The sequence below is a fragment of the Pseudophryne corroboree genome, chromosome 7, assembly GCF_028390025.1.
Source record: "Pseudophryne corroboree isolate aPseCor3 chromosome 7, aPseCor3.hap2, whole genome shotgun sequence".
Lineage (NCBI taxonomy): Eukaryota > Metazoa > Chordata > Amphibia > Anura > Myobatrachidae > Pseudophryne > Pseudophryne corroboree.
In genome coordinates this window covers 19,141,003-19,159,336 of record NC_086450.1, presented here as the reverse complement: position 1 = coordinate 19,159,336, position 18,334 = coordinate 19,141,003, and positions in this window count along the sequence as shown.

Below are 18,334 nucleotides of genomic sequence, written 5' to 3'. Positions count from 1 at the left end.
ATGTCTAAAATGGGGTTCTACCTAGCGCAATGTGCGTAAGTGGCGCTACTGTGCAGTTTAATTTGAATAAAGGAGTCTACTGTTCAGCGTAATATGAATTGGTTTTATTTTGGGCCACGTCCCTTCCCCGTGGGTGTGGAGCCAATGCTGTTTCTTGCACACAGTGCTAAAATGTCTAGTTAAGGCACTGGTGAAAGACCCCAGTGCTGCTGCCTCCCGTGTGTGTGTATGTGTGAGAGCCCGCTGCTGCTGCTCCTCGTGTGTGTGTGTGTGTCATGTGTGAGAGCCCGCTGCTGCTGCTCCTCGTGTGTGTGTGTGTGTGTGTGTGTGTGTATGTGTGAGAGCCCGCTGCTGCTGCTCCTCGTGTGTGTGTGTGTGTGTGTGTGTGTATGTGTGAGAGCCCGCTGCTGCTGCTCCTCGTGTGTGTGTGTGTGTCATGTGTGAGAGCCCGCTGCTGCTGCTCCTCGTGTGTGTGTGTGTGTCATGTGTGAGAGCCCGCTGCTGCTGCTCCTCGTGTGTGTGTGTCATGTGTGAGAGAGCTCGCTGCTGCTGCTGCCCCTCCTGTGTGTGTGTGTCATGTGTGAGAGAGCCCGGTGCTGCTGCTGCCCCTCCTGTGTGTGTGTGTGTCATGTGTGAGAGAGGTCGGTGCTGCTGCTGCCCCTCCTGTGTGTGTGTCATGTGTGAGAGAGCCCGGTGCTGCTGCTGCTCCTCCTGTGTGTGTGTCATGTGTGAGAGAGCCCGGTGCTGCTGCTGCTCCTCCTGTGTGTGTGCCATGTGTGAGAGAGCCCGGTGCTGCTGCTGCCCCTCCTGTGTGTGTGTGTCATGTGTGAGAGAGGTGGGTGCTGCTGCTGCCCCTCCTGTGTGTGTGTCATGTGTGAGAGAGCCCGGTGCTGCTGCTGCCCCTCCTGTGTGTGTGTGTGTCATGTGTGAGAGAGGTCGGTGCTGCTGCTGCCCCTCCTGTGTGTACCATGTGTGAGAGAGCCCGGTGCTGCTGCTGCCCCTCCTGTGTGTGTGTGTGTCATGTGTGAGAGAGGTCGGTGCTGCTGCTGCCCCTCCTGTGTGTGTGTGTGTCATGTGTGAGAGAGGTCGGTGCTGCTGCTGCTCCTCCTGTGTGTGTGTGTGTCATGTGTGAGAAAGCCCGGTGCTGCTGCTGCCCCTCCTGTGTGTGTGTCATGTGTGAGAGAGCCCGATGCTGCTGCTGCCCCTCCTGTGTGTGTGTCATGTGTGAGAGAGCCCGGTGCTGCTGCTGCCCCTCCTGTGTGTGTGTGTGTCATGTGTGAGAGAGCCCGGTGCTGCTGCTGCCCCTCCTGTGTGTGTGTCATGTGTGAGAGAGGCCGGTGCTGCTGCTGCCCCTCCTGTGTGTGTGTGTCATGTGTGAGAGAGCCCGGTGCTGCTGCTGCCCCTCCTGTGTGTGTGTGTGTCATGTGTGAGAGAGCCCGGTGCTACTACTGCCCCTCCTGTGTGTGTGTCATGTGTGAGAGAGGCCGGTGCTGCTGCTGCCCCTCCTGTGTGTGTGTGTCATGTGTGAGAGAGCCCGGTGCTGCTGCTGCCCCTCCTGTGTGTGTGTGTGTCATGTGTGAGAGAGGTCGGTGCTGCTGCTGCCCCTCCTGTGTGTGTGTCATGTGTGAGAGAGGTCGGTGCTGCTGCTGCCCCTCCTGTGTGTGTGTGTCATGTGTGAGAGAGCCCGGTGCTGCTGCTGCCCCTCCTGTGTGTGTGTGTGTCATGTGTGAGAGAGGTCGGTGCTGCTGCTGCCCCTCCTGTGTGTGTGTCATGTGTGAGAGAGGTCGGTGCTGCTGCTGCCCCTCCTGTGTGTGTGTCATGTGTGAGAGAGGTCGGTGCTGCTGCTGCCCCTCCTGTGTGTGTGTGTCATGTGTGAGAGAGGTCGGTGCTGCTGCTGCCCCTCCTGTGTGTGTGTCATGTGTGAGAGAGGTCGGTGCTGCTGCTGCCCCTCCTGTGTGTGTGTCATGTGTGAGAGAGGTCGGTGCTGCTGCTGCCCCTCCTGTGTGTGTGTCATGTGTGAGAGAGGTCGGTGCTGCTGCTGCTCCTCCTGTGTGTGTGTCATGTGTGAGAGAGGTCGGTGCTGCTGCTGCTCCTCCTGTGTGTGTGTGTGTCATGTGTGAGAGAGGTCGGTGCTGCTGCTGCTCCTCCTGTGTGTGTGTCATGTGTGAGAAAGCCCAGTGGGGAGGGGGTTATGTGGCGATGCCATATGGGGAGAGATGTAAATGATATAAGCAGAGCATTAGGGACAGAATGGAGCTACCCACACACAGCTACCAGACAATGTGTATGAGGAATACTGAGGACACCACAAGCCCCAACATCACACACACACACAGCTACCAGACAATGCGTATGAGGAATACTGAGGACACCACAAGCCCCAGCATCACACACACACACAGCTACCAGACAATGCGTATGAGGAATACTGAGGACACCACAAGCCCCAGCATCACACACACACACACAGCTACCAGACAATGCGTATGAGGAATACTGAGGACACCACAAGCCCCAGCATCACACCCACACACAGCTACCAGACAATGCGTATGAGGAATACTGAGGACACCACAAGCCCCAGCATCACACCCGCACACAGCTACCAGACAATGCGTATGAGGAATACTGAGGACAACACAAGCCCCAGCATCACACCCACACACAGCTACCAGACAATGCGTATGAGGAATACTGAGGACACCACAAGCCCCAACATTACACCCACACACAGCTACCAGACAATGCGTATGAGGAATACTGAGGACACCACAAGCCCCAACATTACACTCACACACAGCTACCAGACAATGCGTATGAGGAATACTGAGGACACCACAAGCCCCAACATTACACCCACACACAGCTACCAGACAATGCGTATGAGGAATACTGAGGACACCACAAGCCCCAACATTACACTCACACACAGCTACCAGACAATGCGTATGAGGAATACTGAGGACATCACAAGCCCCAACATTACACTCACACACAGCTACCAGACAATGCGTATGAGGAATACTGAGGACACCACAAGTCCCAGCATCACACCAACACACAGCTACCAGACAATGCGTATGAGGAATACTGAGGACACCACAAGCCCCAACATTACACTCACACACAGCTACCAGACAATGCGTATGAGGAATACTGAGGACACCACAAGTCCCAGCATCACACCCACACACAGCTACCAGACAATGTGTATGAGGAATACTGAGGACACCACAAGCCCCAGCATCACACCCACACACAGCTACCAGACAGTGCGTATGAGGAATACTGAGGACACAACAAGCCCCAGCATCCCACCCACACACAGCTACCAGACAATGCGTATGAGGAATACTGAGGACACCACAAGCCCCAACATTACACCCACACACAGCTACCAGACAATGCGTATGAGGAATACCGAGGACACCACAAGCCCCAGCATCACACCCACACACAGCTACCAGACAATACATATGAGGAATACTGAGGACAACACAAGCCCCAGCATCACACTCACACACAGCTACCAGACAATGCGTATGAGGAATACTGAGGACACCACAAGCCCCAGCATCACACCCACACACAGCTACCAGACAATGCGTATGAGGAATACTGAGGACACCACAAGCCCCAACATTACACCCACACACAGCTACCAGACAATGCGTATGAGGAATACTGAGGACACAACAAGCCCCAGCATCACACTCACACACAGCTACCAGACAATGCGTATGAGGAATACCGAGGACACCACAAGCCCCAGCATCACACCCACACACAGCTACCAGACAATGCGTATGAGGAATACTGAGGACACCACAAGCCCCAACATCACACCCACACACAGCTACCAGACAATGCGTATGAGGAATACTGAGGACACCACAAGCCCCAGCATCACACCCACACACAGCTACCAGACAATGCGTATGAGGAATACCGAGGACACCACAAGCCCCAGCACCACACCCGCACACAGCTACCTGACAATGCGTATGAGGAATACTGAGAACACAAGCCCCAGCATCACACCCACACACAGCTACCAGACAATGCGTATGAGGAATACTGAGGAGAACACGAGCCCCAGCATCACACCCACACACACACAGCTACCAGACAATGCGTATGAGGATTACTGAGGACAACACAAGCCCCAGCATCACACCCACACACAGCTACCAGACAATGCGTATGAGGAATACTGAGGACACCACAAGCCCCAGCATCACACCCACACACAGCTACCAGACAATGCGTATGAGGAAAAAAAAGAAAAGGAGTGTGTTCAATATCCGCGCACAACTGTTTGAAACATGTATACCCTTCACCTTAATACAAACAGAGTCACAAATAAATGCAGTATACTGAGCTTTAAATGTCCGACTCCTTTTGCCAAGTTGTTCACAAAGGTGAATTTTGGAAGTTCATTCAATTCCAAGTGATAGCGGTTCTGCAAAAATGTGTTCCAAACCAGTGCTTGATAGCAGTGGAATGGGCGCCACAAGAAATAAAAACAATAATAGTGCAGTAGTAAAAACAAAGCTGATGTTTTAATAACAAGTTGCACTTACAGAAAAATAGAATTAAAATCACATGTAAAGGATCCAGTGGCACACAGGAACACAGCACAGCAGCTCACGGACATCCACAGATGGTCTCCAAAGGGTAACGACGGCCTCAAAACCGGAATTTGAAGTCGTCAGTCCTCGAGATATCATGCAGCGTCCTCGGGTGTCCACAAGAGTAGATAGTCCACAGCCACACTTAACGCATTTCGGATCACATAGGATCCTTCATCAGAAGTGTGGTAAAAGTCCAGAAACAGTCCTTTTAAAGACCTCCTAATCACATAATCTAAAACACATGTGCAAATCAATCAAAACTACTTCCTTCCGGCGGATATTACATCGACCGGAAGTTATACGTGCGTTCCAGCGTGGATTTGCATGATAATATTACCATATATGAGGAAAAACTCCTTCATCCTTATATTTAAAGCTGACATTAATGAAGGACAGCCAATCGACGCTGGTACGCTATAAACAACCAGTCCAAATTGATGAAAAAAAGGAGAGATGAAAAAAAGAATTTCTAAAGGTCCGGGCGGATGTGACGTAACCCGGAAATCCTATATGCGTTCCAGCGCCGGTCTGCGTGTCATCGACCTTTTCCTTCACAATCTTTGTAGCTCTCCTTGATTTTAAGGAAATAGCTTGCTTGGGCGATCATGCGCATTCCGGCGCTGGCTCACGCTTCACAAATACATTCAATCAGTTGCAAAATGATCTGAAAGGCAATGAAAAAAAGATGTATAAATATTTCATCACCTTTGATTCATAACATGAATAAATCTAAAAAATGGAAAGGGGAATATGATCCAAACACCAAGACAAAGGGAAAGAAAATATAACCCCGTGATGTCAGACAAGAAAACAACCCAGATCAAAGTCACTATTCAGACCTTTAGGGATTAGGGTTTTTAATTGATAAATCCAACGGGTTTCCGCCATAGCCAATCTTTTATCTATGTCCCTAGTTCTTGATTTTGGAAGAATCAATTCTATTCCATAGAAAGTTTTTATATGACATTCATTTTTACCATGATATTTCTTAAAATGTGCTGGAACAGTGTGTGTCTCAACTCCTTTTCTAATGTTGTATATGTGTTCTGCCAACCTCGTTTTCAACGCCCTAGAGGTCCGTCCCACATATCGGAGTCCACATGTACACTCGAACACATATACAACATTCCTAGAGTTACAGGTGATGAACTGATTGATAGGATATGTTTGTCCATCTACTATAAATTCCTTAAATTTATTGGAATTACTTTTAACTGTTCTGCACATTAAACAGCTGCCACAACGGTGGAAGCCCTTCGTACGTATGCTTTGACGAATGTCGGTTTCCAGACTACTTTTAACCAGTTTGTCCTTTAATGCCGGGGCTCGTCTATAGATGAAGGACGGATATCTAGGTATATGATCAGAGAGGACAGGATCTTGTAACAAGAGCTTCCAATTAGCTTTAAATATTTTTTCTATATTTTTATAGCTATTGCTATATTGGCTGACAAATGCCCATTGATATTTGTCATTTTTCTCCCCCTCAATATTGTTAGTTTTCAATAAATCCTCTCGTTCCACCTTGGAGATTCTATCTCTAGCTTTTTCAATAGTGGATGCAGCATAACCCTTTTTAGAAAAACGTCCTGATACTTCATTAAGTTGGTTTTCACATACATTAATATCACTGCAATTACGCTTCACCCTTGTGAATTGGCCAAAGGGAATCCCCTCTAGCCAATTTGTGTGATGTAAACTTGATCTTTCTATGAAATTGTTAGAGTCCGTAGGCTTACGATAGGTTTTAGTTTTCAATAAGCCATTTTCACTATAGATACATAGATCCAAGAAGTGTATTTGTAGTTTACTATATTCAAAGGTGAGTTTGATTGACAAATTATTTATATTCAACTCATTTTGAAAAGAGAGAAGAGATTCTTCATCACCTGTCCATATGAGGAGGACATCATCAATGAAACGTTGCCAGGATACCAGGCCCGCCCTCAGAGTGCCACCCATCCATATCTGTTGTTCTTCCCAATGGGCCATAAATAAATTGGCATAACTGGGGGCGAACCTGGTACCCATAGCTGTCCCAATGATCTGCAAATAAAAAACTCCATCAAACACAAAATAATTATTCATAAGAATGAATTCTAACCCTTCTAATATAAATTCCTTCAAAGGTTCACTTAAATCACTTCTATCTAAAAAGAAAGAGACGGCTCTTAAACCCTCTTCTTTTTGTATTATTGTATATAGTGTGCCTACATCGGCACTACATAAGAAGGAGTTGTTATCCCATGGAAGATCTCTCAATTTACATAGGAAATCCCCTGTATCTTTAAGATAAGCCCTTGTAGTTCGCACCAATGGTTGAAGATAATGGTCTATTAAGGCCGATAGGTTAGAAGTGATACTGTCACACCCAGAAATGATCGGACGTCCTGGGGGATTCTGACTGTCTTTGTGCACCTTAGGGAGGGTGTAAATAGTTGGAATAGTGGGGTTCTTAATATTTATAAAATCCGATTCTTTCTGTGTAATGACCTCTTTAGCCAATGCCTTTTTTGTAAGTTCTTGAAGATCCTTCTCTATCCTATTCGTCGGGTCACCTTTTAATTTCTTATAAGTTATCCCATCGTTGAGCTGTCTAAATACTTCTTCCATATATTTACTTTTGTCCATTAGGACAACTCCCCCACCCTTATCGGCCGGTTTTATTATTAATTCCAAATCATCTCTCAATGATCTAATAGCTTGAAATTCTTTTTTAGTCAAATTAAGTTTTCTATTATCTTTCCCATTGGTTTTGTTTAATGTTTTATCAATTTCACTACAGACTATTTTATTGAAACTTTCTATTTGACTACCTTTAAAAAAGGTGGGATAGAATGTTGAAGGAGGTTTGAATTGTGATGTGTCACTCATCACAGGAACATTATCTGCAGGTGTTTCCTTCTCTTTATTGATAAAAAATCTTTTAACAGTTATTTTTCTGATAAACTTTTGTACGTCAATAAAGACGTCAAAAGGATTAGGTTGGTATGATGGGGCAAATTTAAGCCCCTTTTTTAGGACTTTTTCTTCATTAGTGTCTAATGCCCTAGAACTCAAATTAAAAATCTTTACATCCTCCTCATTAATTAATTCTGGGGATTCTATAGGAGTGACAGTTACCTTTTTCCTGCCAAAATTTCTTTCTCTATTTTTATTCCCTGATCTTTTCCCTCTAAATTTCTTTTTTGTATTTTTCTGTTAACAGCGCACTATTGTAACATCAATTTTTACATTTGCCTATTTATTCATCCTTGTTTGTTATTCAGTGCTGCAGGCATGTTTACATTCAGAGAAAGCCGTAAAGATTTAATTTTTTCCACCTTTTCAAAATTAGACACTAATGAAGAAAAAGTCCTTTGATGGAGTTTTTTATTTGCAGATCATTGGGACAGCTATGGGTACCAGGTTCGCCCCCAGTTATGCCATTTATTTATGGCCCATTGGGAAGAACAACAGATATGGATGGGTGGCACTCTGAGGGCAGGCCTGGTATCCTGGCAACGTTTCATTGATGATGTCCTCCTCATATGGACAGGTGATGAAGAATCTCTTCTCTCTTTTCAAAATGAGTTGAATATAAATAATTTGTCAATCAAACTCACCTTTGAATATAGTAAACTACAAATACACTTCTTGGATCTATGTATCTATAGTGAAAATGGCTTATTGAAAACTAAAACCTATCGTAAGCCTACGGACTCTAACAATTTCATAGAAAGATCAAGTTTACATCACACAAATTGGCTAGAGGGGATTCCCTTTGGCCAATTCACAAGGGTGAAGCGTAATTGCAGTGATATTAATGTATGTGAAAACCAACTTAATGAAGTATCAGGACGTTTTTCTAAAAAAGGTTATGCTGCATCCACTATTGAAAAAGCTAGAGATAGAATCTCCAAGGTGGAACGAGAGGATTTATTGAAAACTAACAATATTGAGGGGGAGAAAAATGACAAATATCAATGGGCATTTGTCAGCCAATATAGCAATAGCTATAAAAATATAGAAAAAATATTTAAAGCTAATTGGAAGCTCTTGTTACAAGATCCTGTCCGCTCTGATCATATACCTAGATATCCGTCCTTCATCTATAGACGAGCCCCGGCATTAAAGGACAAACTGGTTAAAAGTAGTCTGGAACCGACATTCGTCAAAGCATACTATTGATTTATGGAATCATATTTATGAATATTAATATTTAATATATCATATATGGTATTTAATATATGGATATATTTCAATTAATATGCATTTATCATATATATCTGCAAATATATTATGTCAGGCTTACAAACTAATTGGCTGATACATATATGCAGTCCTTATACATATGACTTATGAAGTTATTAAGTTAAGATTCCTTAAAGAGAGTTCAAGCTTGAATATTACCGCTCTTTTTATATGATTCTTTATTTACAGGCAGATCAAATCGTACAGAATAAGATATACACAGTAGTGATATATATACTAATTATAATTATATATGCTTCCTTCGTTACATAACATAAAACAACATGACATAAGTTTCACAAACAGTTTCAATTGCTAACATAAAATGTATACTTGCAAGTTAAAGATTGCCATCCCAAGAATCATTCCTTCTGCATGTTCTCCATGACTTCTCCTCCTGACTGACTTCCTTCCTTCTCCTTCTTCTTCTCCCTCTCCCTCTTCCTTCTAACTCCTAACTACAAGTCTGGTCCTTTTATCTCATATTTTACCAATTCAAACTATCATATTCTCATAGTTTCCAATGGAATAGGTAATTATAGGTTTGTCAGATTCCAAGGTGTAATAAAACAAACATTGAACTGGGCTGTCGTGTCCTGTTCACGGAGGCATGGTGTCATAAAAGTGTGGTGTCCACACTGCCTTAAGCAAGTATAGTATTGTAAAATCTGGAATGTCTTTTCATCCAAAGTTCTGTTGTATTGACAAGTTTTCCTGGGGTCGGTTACACAATGTTTTATCAATGGATGTGATCTCTTTTCATAGTAGTTAATTTATACTCCCTAGCTTTTAACCTTCACTGGACAATAGACAAACCAGTAGATTCTGATCTACTGTAAGCACACCTGTGAATTCCAATGACCAACAGAGCTCTGTCACATACCTATTATCATTTATGGCCTAATACCTTTTCTCTACAATGACTCTTGATCTTACTGTAACCTCTCTGGCCTTATTTATGACTAGAGCAGAATAAACCTGTTCCCTACACTATTTTTTACCATCTTGCTGTAAAACACAAATATACAGTATATCTATATAAACACATACACAAACCTAATCTCTTAAATCAGCTAAACATTACCTCATACATTCAAACTTATTTCATATCTATTCCTTACTATATATATCCAGTATACTGTCCACTATGGTAACATCGCCTATTTATAATGAATTATATTTTGATTCAGACAATATCCATTGCCCTAATATTATACTAAGTGCAGACAATTACCTATAAGGCAACAGTCGCCCCCTTGTGGCCATGAGAAATTCTTTTGATTGGCCACACATTAAACTAGCGTAATTGCTTCCAAATACATTTCAAAATATTCCTTCAAACATAACTTTCGTTGTAACCATAATATATACCATAAGTGTAATAATAATAACCATTATGATTTTAAAAATCTCTAAAAATTCTTAGCTTACCTAACCTTATTCTACTTTTTAACTAAAGCAGACAAAACTGAGGTTTTTATTCAGTATTCATGAGGAAAACTAATTTCTACAGACATTTGGAATACCATAGCCCAATTGTAGACCTTTTTTCTGTATCTGGATCAGTACGTTTGGACATTTTTGCTGTTCTTGTATGTAGCAATTTACTGGGATAAGACTGTCATCTGCGTGGTTTGCTTGCAATTGGAGATGCCTTGCGTTTGCATTATGGCCTTGCGTTTGCAACATTTGCACCATTACTAGAAGTAGAATTCTTCGTAGCAGCTGCTCCTTTGCTTGCCATTTCGCTGTTTGAGGCAGAGGGCTGTGTACGTCGAGTGCTGTGTCTTGAACATTCAGTACTTGTGACGACCCTCAGTAATAGTAATAGTCTTTATACAGTCTTTAGCAGTTCTGTTTCCTTTGCGTTTATCCAATGCCGCAGTTGTGACCAGTGTCCATATTGCTTTTGCACAAACAGGTTGTGATTTTGAATAGAACAGGCATATATGAAACAGTCTTTTTTTTTTTCTTTCTTTCTTTCTTTCCTTGCTTGTTAATAGTAGGTCTTAATTGTCTTCGGGCAATAGTACCACAAATGGCTGTGAGTAGTACACCTACTCTGTTCTGTATTTCCTCACTGAATAAATTACCATGCAGTCTTAAATCTCCTTATTCTACCTTGTACCTATTTATACATCTCAATCTTACATAAACTTATACCAGTTTAACCCATATAAAGGCGTTTTCTATCCTACCTATATTTTGACTAATAATTATTTAAAATGCTTTTGATGTGTATATAGTAACATCCTATCAATACAATAAATGAATATAATTTTGCTTCAAACAGATATTAAATATCATTTAGGAATGGCTTTAAATATATCTAATTCCATCCAATATTATTTTATATGCAGCCATGTGCATATACAGTGACCCTGTTATGCTACAAATAATTATCTTAGACTTGTGACAGTCTTTATTAAGAGAATTATTCATCCCACTTAATAATCTCGGCCCAATTTGTTATAACGTGGTATACCATCCTGTATTAGATATTTAATTACTTTTGAAGCTTTTACGAAGGAAGCATAGGTAGTATCTATTGTGTAATATATAAAAAAAACATAAAATATTTACAAGGTATATATGCAATGATATAAAATATATCTCAGACAAATGTTTACATATATGTGATTAAGGTATATGAAGGGATGAGACAGTTCTGTATAATCACAGTGATGAGATGTGCTGTACACTGTTGTGGGAGTGTACATGTAGTTTGAAAGACAAGTAATGATTACTTGTGATGAAAGGGTTAATGAAAACCTTCCCCTTTCTTGTGAAACTGGAAAACTCCTTGAGGATTTGTCCATATATCAGTCTTTAGGGATGCTATGTAGATTTTGCTGGATAGCAGCGATGAAAGGGTTAATGAAGACCTTTTCCCTTGTAAATTGGAGTCTTTTTGGAGTCTTGCACCATTCTGTATACAGGTTGCCAGGATTACTATGAATCAAACAAAAATACATACAATGACTATCACAGATATTTATACAGTGATTTAACATAGCTTGCTATGCATTCTGTCCTATCTGCTGCATGTTATCAGGTACAGAATTTACAAATGTGTCTTTTAACGATTGAATAACAAACAAACAATTGTTTCTGGCCTGTGCCAATCTTTCCTGTCACATTGTGTGTCAATGACAGCACAATTGTCGCTGCAGATATGATGCAGGTTTAATTTGGAAACTGTGGCTGTTTGAACATCAAAGCAAACAATGGCTTCATTGGATCTAACAAGTAAAGGAATGATACTACCGTATTCACTTGTGACCATACTCCCTTGTGATGCAGCCTGGTCCCAGACTGTCTTTAACCATAGCGTTTGCTGCTTGGTGTGGCTCCTTAGTTTGGAAGAATCTTGGAGCTTCTGAAAAAACCTACTTTTGTGGGGAGAGAAACTTGTTAAACTTTGCCAAATATGTATTGCAGGTCCCAGGGCTTTCTGTCTTTCCACACCTGTAATAAAATGGTTATGGCACCAGGGCATAAAAACATTTTCATCCTGGTGATCCTTTTTGTCATTGTTAATTGGTGTGTGGTTTGCAGAATGACACTCTGCATGTGGTCTCTCTGAGAGCATGCAAACATTTGCACCATCACTAGAAGTCTCTGAGTGCTCTGTGGGGGTTACATAAGTTTGGGAACTTTGTTTGTAAACATGCATTCCTGAATTAATTTCATGGATTTTCCCTTTAAACATGTTTCCAGGTGAATACATTTCAAGGTTTGCAACTCTGGTTGCCATGGGAGTTTTCACCATGGGGAACTTCCCCACCCCTGTGTGCACTGTACTGCTGCTATCAGTGTTTAAATCTGCTGACAATTCACCTTTGCCTAAGGGCATAACAAATTCTTCATTTACATTGGGAACTCTGAGAGTGTATTCAGCAGAATACTCATAATCTGAGTTACAATGATCTTCCCCCTTACTAGACACAGTATAGGGGACATCTCCTATTGCTGCTACCTCCTTTACATTAATGTGCTGTCTGATGATAGACACATCCGGCACATTGCTACTTTCTTCCTTTACCACAGAGGCTGTTCTGCTGGTGGTCTGTGTGACCATAGCAGACTCCATGCGCTGCACATTGATGCAGTCCTGCAACATGTAACTTTCCTTAATTTTAGGATCTTGACTGATTAAGTCATTTCTGACTCCTGTAGACTCTGTGTACAGAGTTTCACATACCTCAACACTATTCCTGTTTGGTGTTTCTATCTCAGCTTGCTTGCTGGATGTTATCTCTTCATCAGAGATCTTGACAATTTGATTACAAACTGTCAGGCTTTTCGCTTCTGCCCCAAACTTTTTCTGTTTATTTTTCTGTTTAAGGGACTTAAATAACGAATGCATTTTTGCATTAATGGTCAGGCACGCCTTACGAAGACGTGAACCTGATTCTTCTTTACATTTCTGTTTGGCTTCTAGAGCCGCAGTTCTGCGCATTTTTCTAAATGCTACAGAAAACTTTTGCATTTTTAACATTTCAATGCTAAATTTATATATTCTTTGTTTTTAGTACTGAAGGTATCCTCTCCTTAAGATTGACCGGTGTCTTAAGGTTAAACTCTAATACCTGGTACATTTATACATTTATTTGGAAATACTCTTTTCCACTGTGCACATTTTCTATTCTAGGCCTTTAAATTCTTTATTCTCATTTGTAACCTATTCCACTGTGATCTTGTATTTTGCCAGCAGGCTTATAGCCTTTGGTGCTGCTTCCTAATAGATATTATGTTAGTTAAAATAACGTATATTGCACTAACACATTTATCCTAGGTTATACAGAATACAAAATTGACATTACACAATGGTAATAAATTTTCATAGATACATCCCCACCGTGATTCTGCAGATTTGGTAGCCAGCTTATAGCATCTGCTACTCCTCATAAATATTATAGATCAGATAATCAGATTCAGTAATAACAAGTCCAATTCGTGGTCGCCAATATTGATTTATGGAATCATATTTATGAATATTAATATTTAATATATCATATATGGTATTTAATATATGGATATATTTCAATTAATATGCATTTATCATATATATCTGCAAATATATTATGTCAGGCTTACAAACTAATTGGCTGATACATATATGCAGTCCTTATACATATGACTTATGAAGTTATTAAGTTAAGATTCCTTAAAGAGAGTTCAAGCTTGAATATTACCGCTCTTTTTATATGATTCTTTATTTACAGGCAGATCAAATCGTACAGAATAAGATATACACAGTAGTGATATATATACTAATTATAATTATATATGCTTCCTTCGTTACATAACATAAAACAACATGACATAAGTTTCACAAACAGTTTCAATTGCTAACATAAAATGTATACTTGCAAGTTAAAGATTGCCATCCCAAGAATCATTCCTTCTGCATGTTCTCCATGACTTCTCCTCCTGACTGACTTCCTTCCTTCTCCTTCTTCTTCTCCCTCTCCCTCTTCCTTCTAACTCCTAACTACAAGTCTGGTCCTTTTATCTCATATTTTACCAATTCAAACTATCATATTCTCATAGTTTCCAATGGAATAGGTAATTATAGGTTTGTCAGATTCCAAGGTGTAATAAAACAAACATTGAACTGGGCTGTCGTGTCCTGTTCACGGAGGCATGGTGTCATAAAAGTGTGGTGTCCACACTGCCTTAAGCAAGTATAGTATTGTAAAATCTGGAATGTCTTTTCATCCAAAGTTCTGTTGTATTGACAAGTTTTCCTGGGGTCGGTTACACAATGTTTTATCAATGGATGTGATCTCTTTTCATAGTAGTTAATTTATACTCCCTAGCTTTTAACCTTCACTGGACAATAGACAAACCAGTAGATTCTGATCTACTGTAAGCACACCTGTGAATTCCAATGACCAACAGAGCTCTGTCACATACCTATTATCATTTATGGCCTAATACCTTTTCTCTACAATGACTCTTGATCTTACTGTAACCTCTCTGGCCTTATTTATGACTAGAGCAGAATAAACCTGTTCCCTACACTATTTTTTACCATCTTGCTGTAAAACACAAATATACAGTATATCTATATAAACACATACACAAACCTAATCTCTTAAATCAGCTAAACATTACCTCATACATTCAAACTTATTTCATATCTATTCCTTACTATATATATCCAGTATACTGTCCACTATGGTAACATCGCCTATTTATAATGAATTATATTTTGATTCAGACAATATCCATTGCCCTAATATTATACTAAGTGCAGACAATTACCTATAAGGCAACAATACGTACGAAGGGCTTCCACCGTTGTGGAAGCTGTTTAATGTGCAGAACAGTTAAAAGTAATTCCAATAAATTTAAGGAATTTATAGTAGATGGACAAACATATCCTATCAATCAGTTCATCACCTGTAACTCTAGGAATGTTGTATATGTGTTCGAGTGTACATGTGGACTCCGATATGTGGGACGGACCTCTAGGGCGTTGAAAACGAGGTTGGCAGAACACATATACAACATTAGAAAAGGACTTGAGACACACACTGTTCCAGCACATTTTAAGAAATATCATGGTAAAAATGAATGTCATATAAAAACTTTCTATGGAATAGAATTGATTCTTCCAAAATCAAGAACTAGGGACATAGATAAAAGATTGGCTATGGCGGAAACCCGTTGGATTTATCAATTAAAAACCCTAATCCCTAAAGGTCTGAATAGTGACTTTGATCTGGGTTGTTTTCTTGTCTGACATCACGGGGTTATATTTTCTTTCCCTTTGTCTTGGTGTTTGGATCATATTCCCCTTTCCATTTTTTAGATTTATTCATGTTATGAATCAAAGGTGATGAAATATTTATACATCTTTTTTTCATTGCCCTTCAGATCATTTTGCAACTGATTGAATGTATTTGTGAAGCGTGAGCCAGCGCCGGAATGCGCATGATCGCCCAAGCAAGCTATTTCCTTAAAATCAAGGAGAGCTACAAAGATTGTGAAGGAAAAGGTCGATGACACGCAGACCGGCGCTGGAACGCATATAGGATTTCCGGGTTACGTCACATCCGCCTGGACCTTTAGAAATTCTTTTTTTCATCTCTCCTTTTTTTCATCAATTTGGACTGGTTGTTTATTGCGTACCAGCGTCGATTGGCTGTCCTTCATTAATGTCAGCTTTAAATATAAGGATGAAGGAGTTTTTCCTCATATATGGTAATATTATCATGCAAATCCACGCTGGAACGCACGTATAACTTCCGGTCGATGTAATATCCGCCGGAAGGAAGTAGTTTTGATTGATTTGCACATGTGTTTTAGATTATGTGATTAGGAGGTCTTTAAAAGGACTGTTTCTGGACTTTTACCTCACTTCTGATGAAGGATCCTATGTGATCCGAAACGCGTTACGTGTGGCTGTGGACTATCTACTCTTGTGGACACCCGAGGACGCTGCATAATATCTCGAGGACTGACGACTTCAAATTCCGGTTTTGAGGCCTTCGTTACCCTTTGGAGACCATCTGTGGATGTCCGTGAGCTGCTGTGCTGTGTTCCTGTTGTTTCAGCAGTGTCCACTAGGTGGTGGTGAAGGAGCATGACTTGTGTTTTCTGGTCTTTTGTAGCGCCTCAGTAAACGTTGGTGTAGCGGTCAGCTTACCGACGCCGGGATCCCGGCGGGGAGGGGTGAGTGCAGCAAGCCCCTTGCGGGCTTGCTGCACTCGCCACGCTGCGGGCTCGGTGGTGACCTGCGGTCGCCACGGGTTCTATTCCCACTCTATGGGTGTCGTGGACACCCACGAGTGGAAATAGTCCCTTTTGGTCGGCATGCCGACCATCGGGATAGTGAGCCGTCGGGCTCATGAAGGAGGTCATGTGACTGTCGGTCAGCTGACCGGCGGTCACATGAATACCACCCGTAAACGTCACCTAGGATCTCCATTGTTATTGTCTTCATCTGGAAGATGATCATCAATGTTTGTAATCTCAGTCAGAGCTATTATCATGTAAATCACTAACTTTTGTTTTTCAGTTCCTCGGACTGCAGTACCAGTGAGCAGCTACAGCAGCGCCTTGAGCAACGCAGCAATCAGCAGGAGGCTTTGAAGATGGTGGTAGGCCGCAGAGGGTCAGCACTGTAGGAGCATTCAGCAGGATGGGGACAGGCAGCTGGGAGTAATCCAGAGCCAGGAACCAGACAGTGGGGCCACAGACAGGAGAGCAGAGTAATGGCGGCTTAGCATCTGGAAGCGTGGCAGGCCCCAGTGCAGAGCGGAGGATCAGGGAAGCACACAGAGGTCAGAGTTCAGCAGAAGGACATCAGGTACAGGTAAGCAGTAGTCTCAGGGTAACCACAGAACTAAGACTCAGGATGATTCAAGATTCAAAGGTTTTATTGTCATATTGTCCTGTACATCAGCAGACAACACTGAAATAAGTATCATCGTGGCAGAAATCCATGTAAGAGAAGGATAAGCACATGAGGGAAGAGGGCCCTGCTCGTGAGATACATGTAATTATTGCTGTCTCCAGCAGGTGGAATAATGGCGTAGTTTCTCTGGTGATGGTAACCTGTAATTAGTGGTAATAAAGGCCTGTTACTGTGTTATACATAGCATATGTGTAAGCAGAATCATTACCAGCGAGGTAGGGGGGAAATTTAGGATTCAGGAAGCCCCTAGGCTCAGCAGTAGTAGTAGGGACACCTTAGCACAGGTATAAGGGACACACAGAATGACAGGTCCTCCATCCCTCACCACCACTGCCCATTACACTTATAATACCACACTGGATACTCTATCTGCAAGGTCACAGACTCGCTTATGCTGAGAGAGCAAGGGACAGTCTGCAAACTGCTTGCCATTATACAAGTGTATCCAACAGTGTTTGAATACACGTGTACAGTGGTAAGTAGTTTGCAGACTGTCCCTTGCTGTCAGCGGGCGTGAGATCTTACAGACAGGGAGATCATCTGTGCTGTCATCCGCAACCCGGCAGATGTGGCTCCTGATAAGTATTACAGCACTGCCGCCCAGAGGTGACGCATGGAATCATGGTGCCCGGGGCGCACACATGCTACGCTGCACCCCTCTCCCAATTATACATAGGTGTATGTATGAATTTATGTCCCAAACCCCAGAATTGGGGATCATCAGTCTGATTGCACCATAACCCCAGCTGCAGTCTAACCCTACATTTATGGGTCGACATTCTGTCTGTTGACATGTTGAATATCAACATTATGAACACGTTAACATCATGAATGTCAACATTATGGTGTCGGCATTGTAAATGTCACCCCGATGACTGCGTAACCTCCACTGCTTGTCATTTCTAATATATATTGCTACACATTATTAATAAATCATAATTGTAACATGTACAGTAAGTGACTTACCTTCATGGTGGAGGTACAGGGTCCACTGATACTGCAGCTCCCACTGTCTGTGCATGAAAGTGCAGGATGA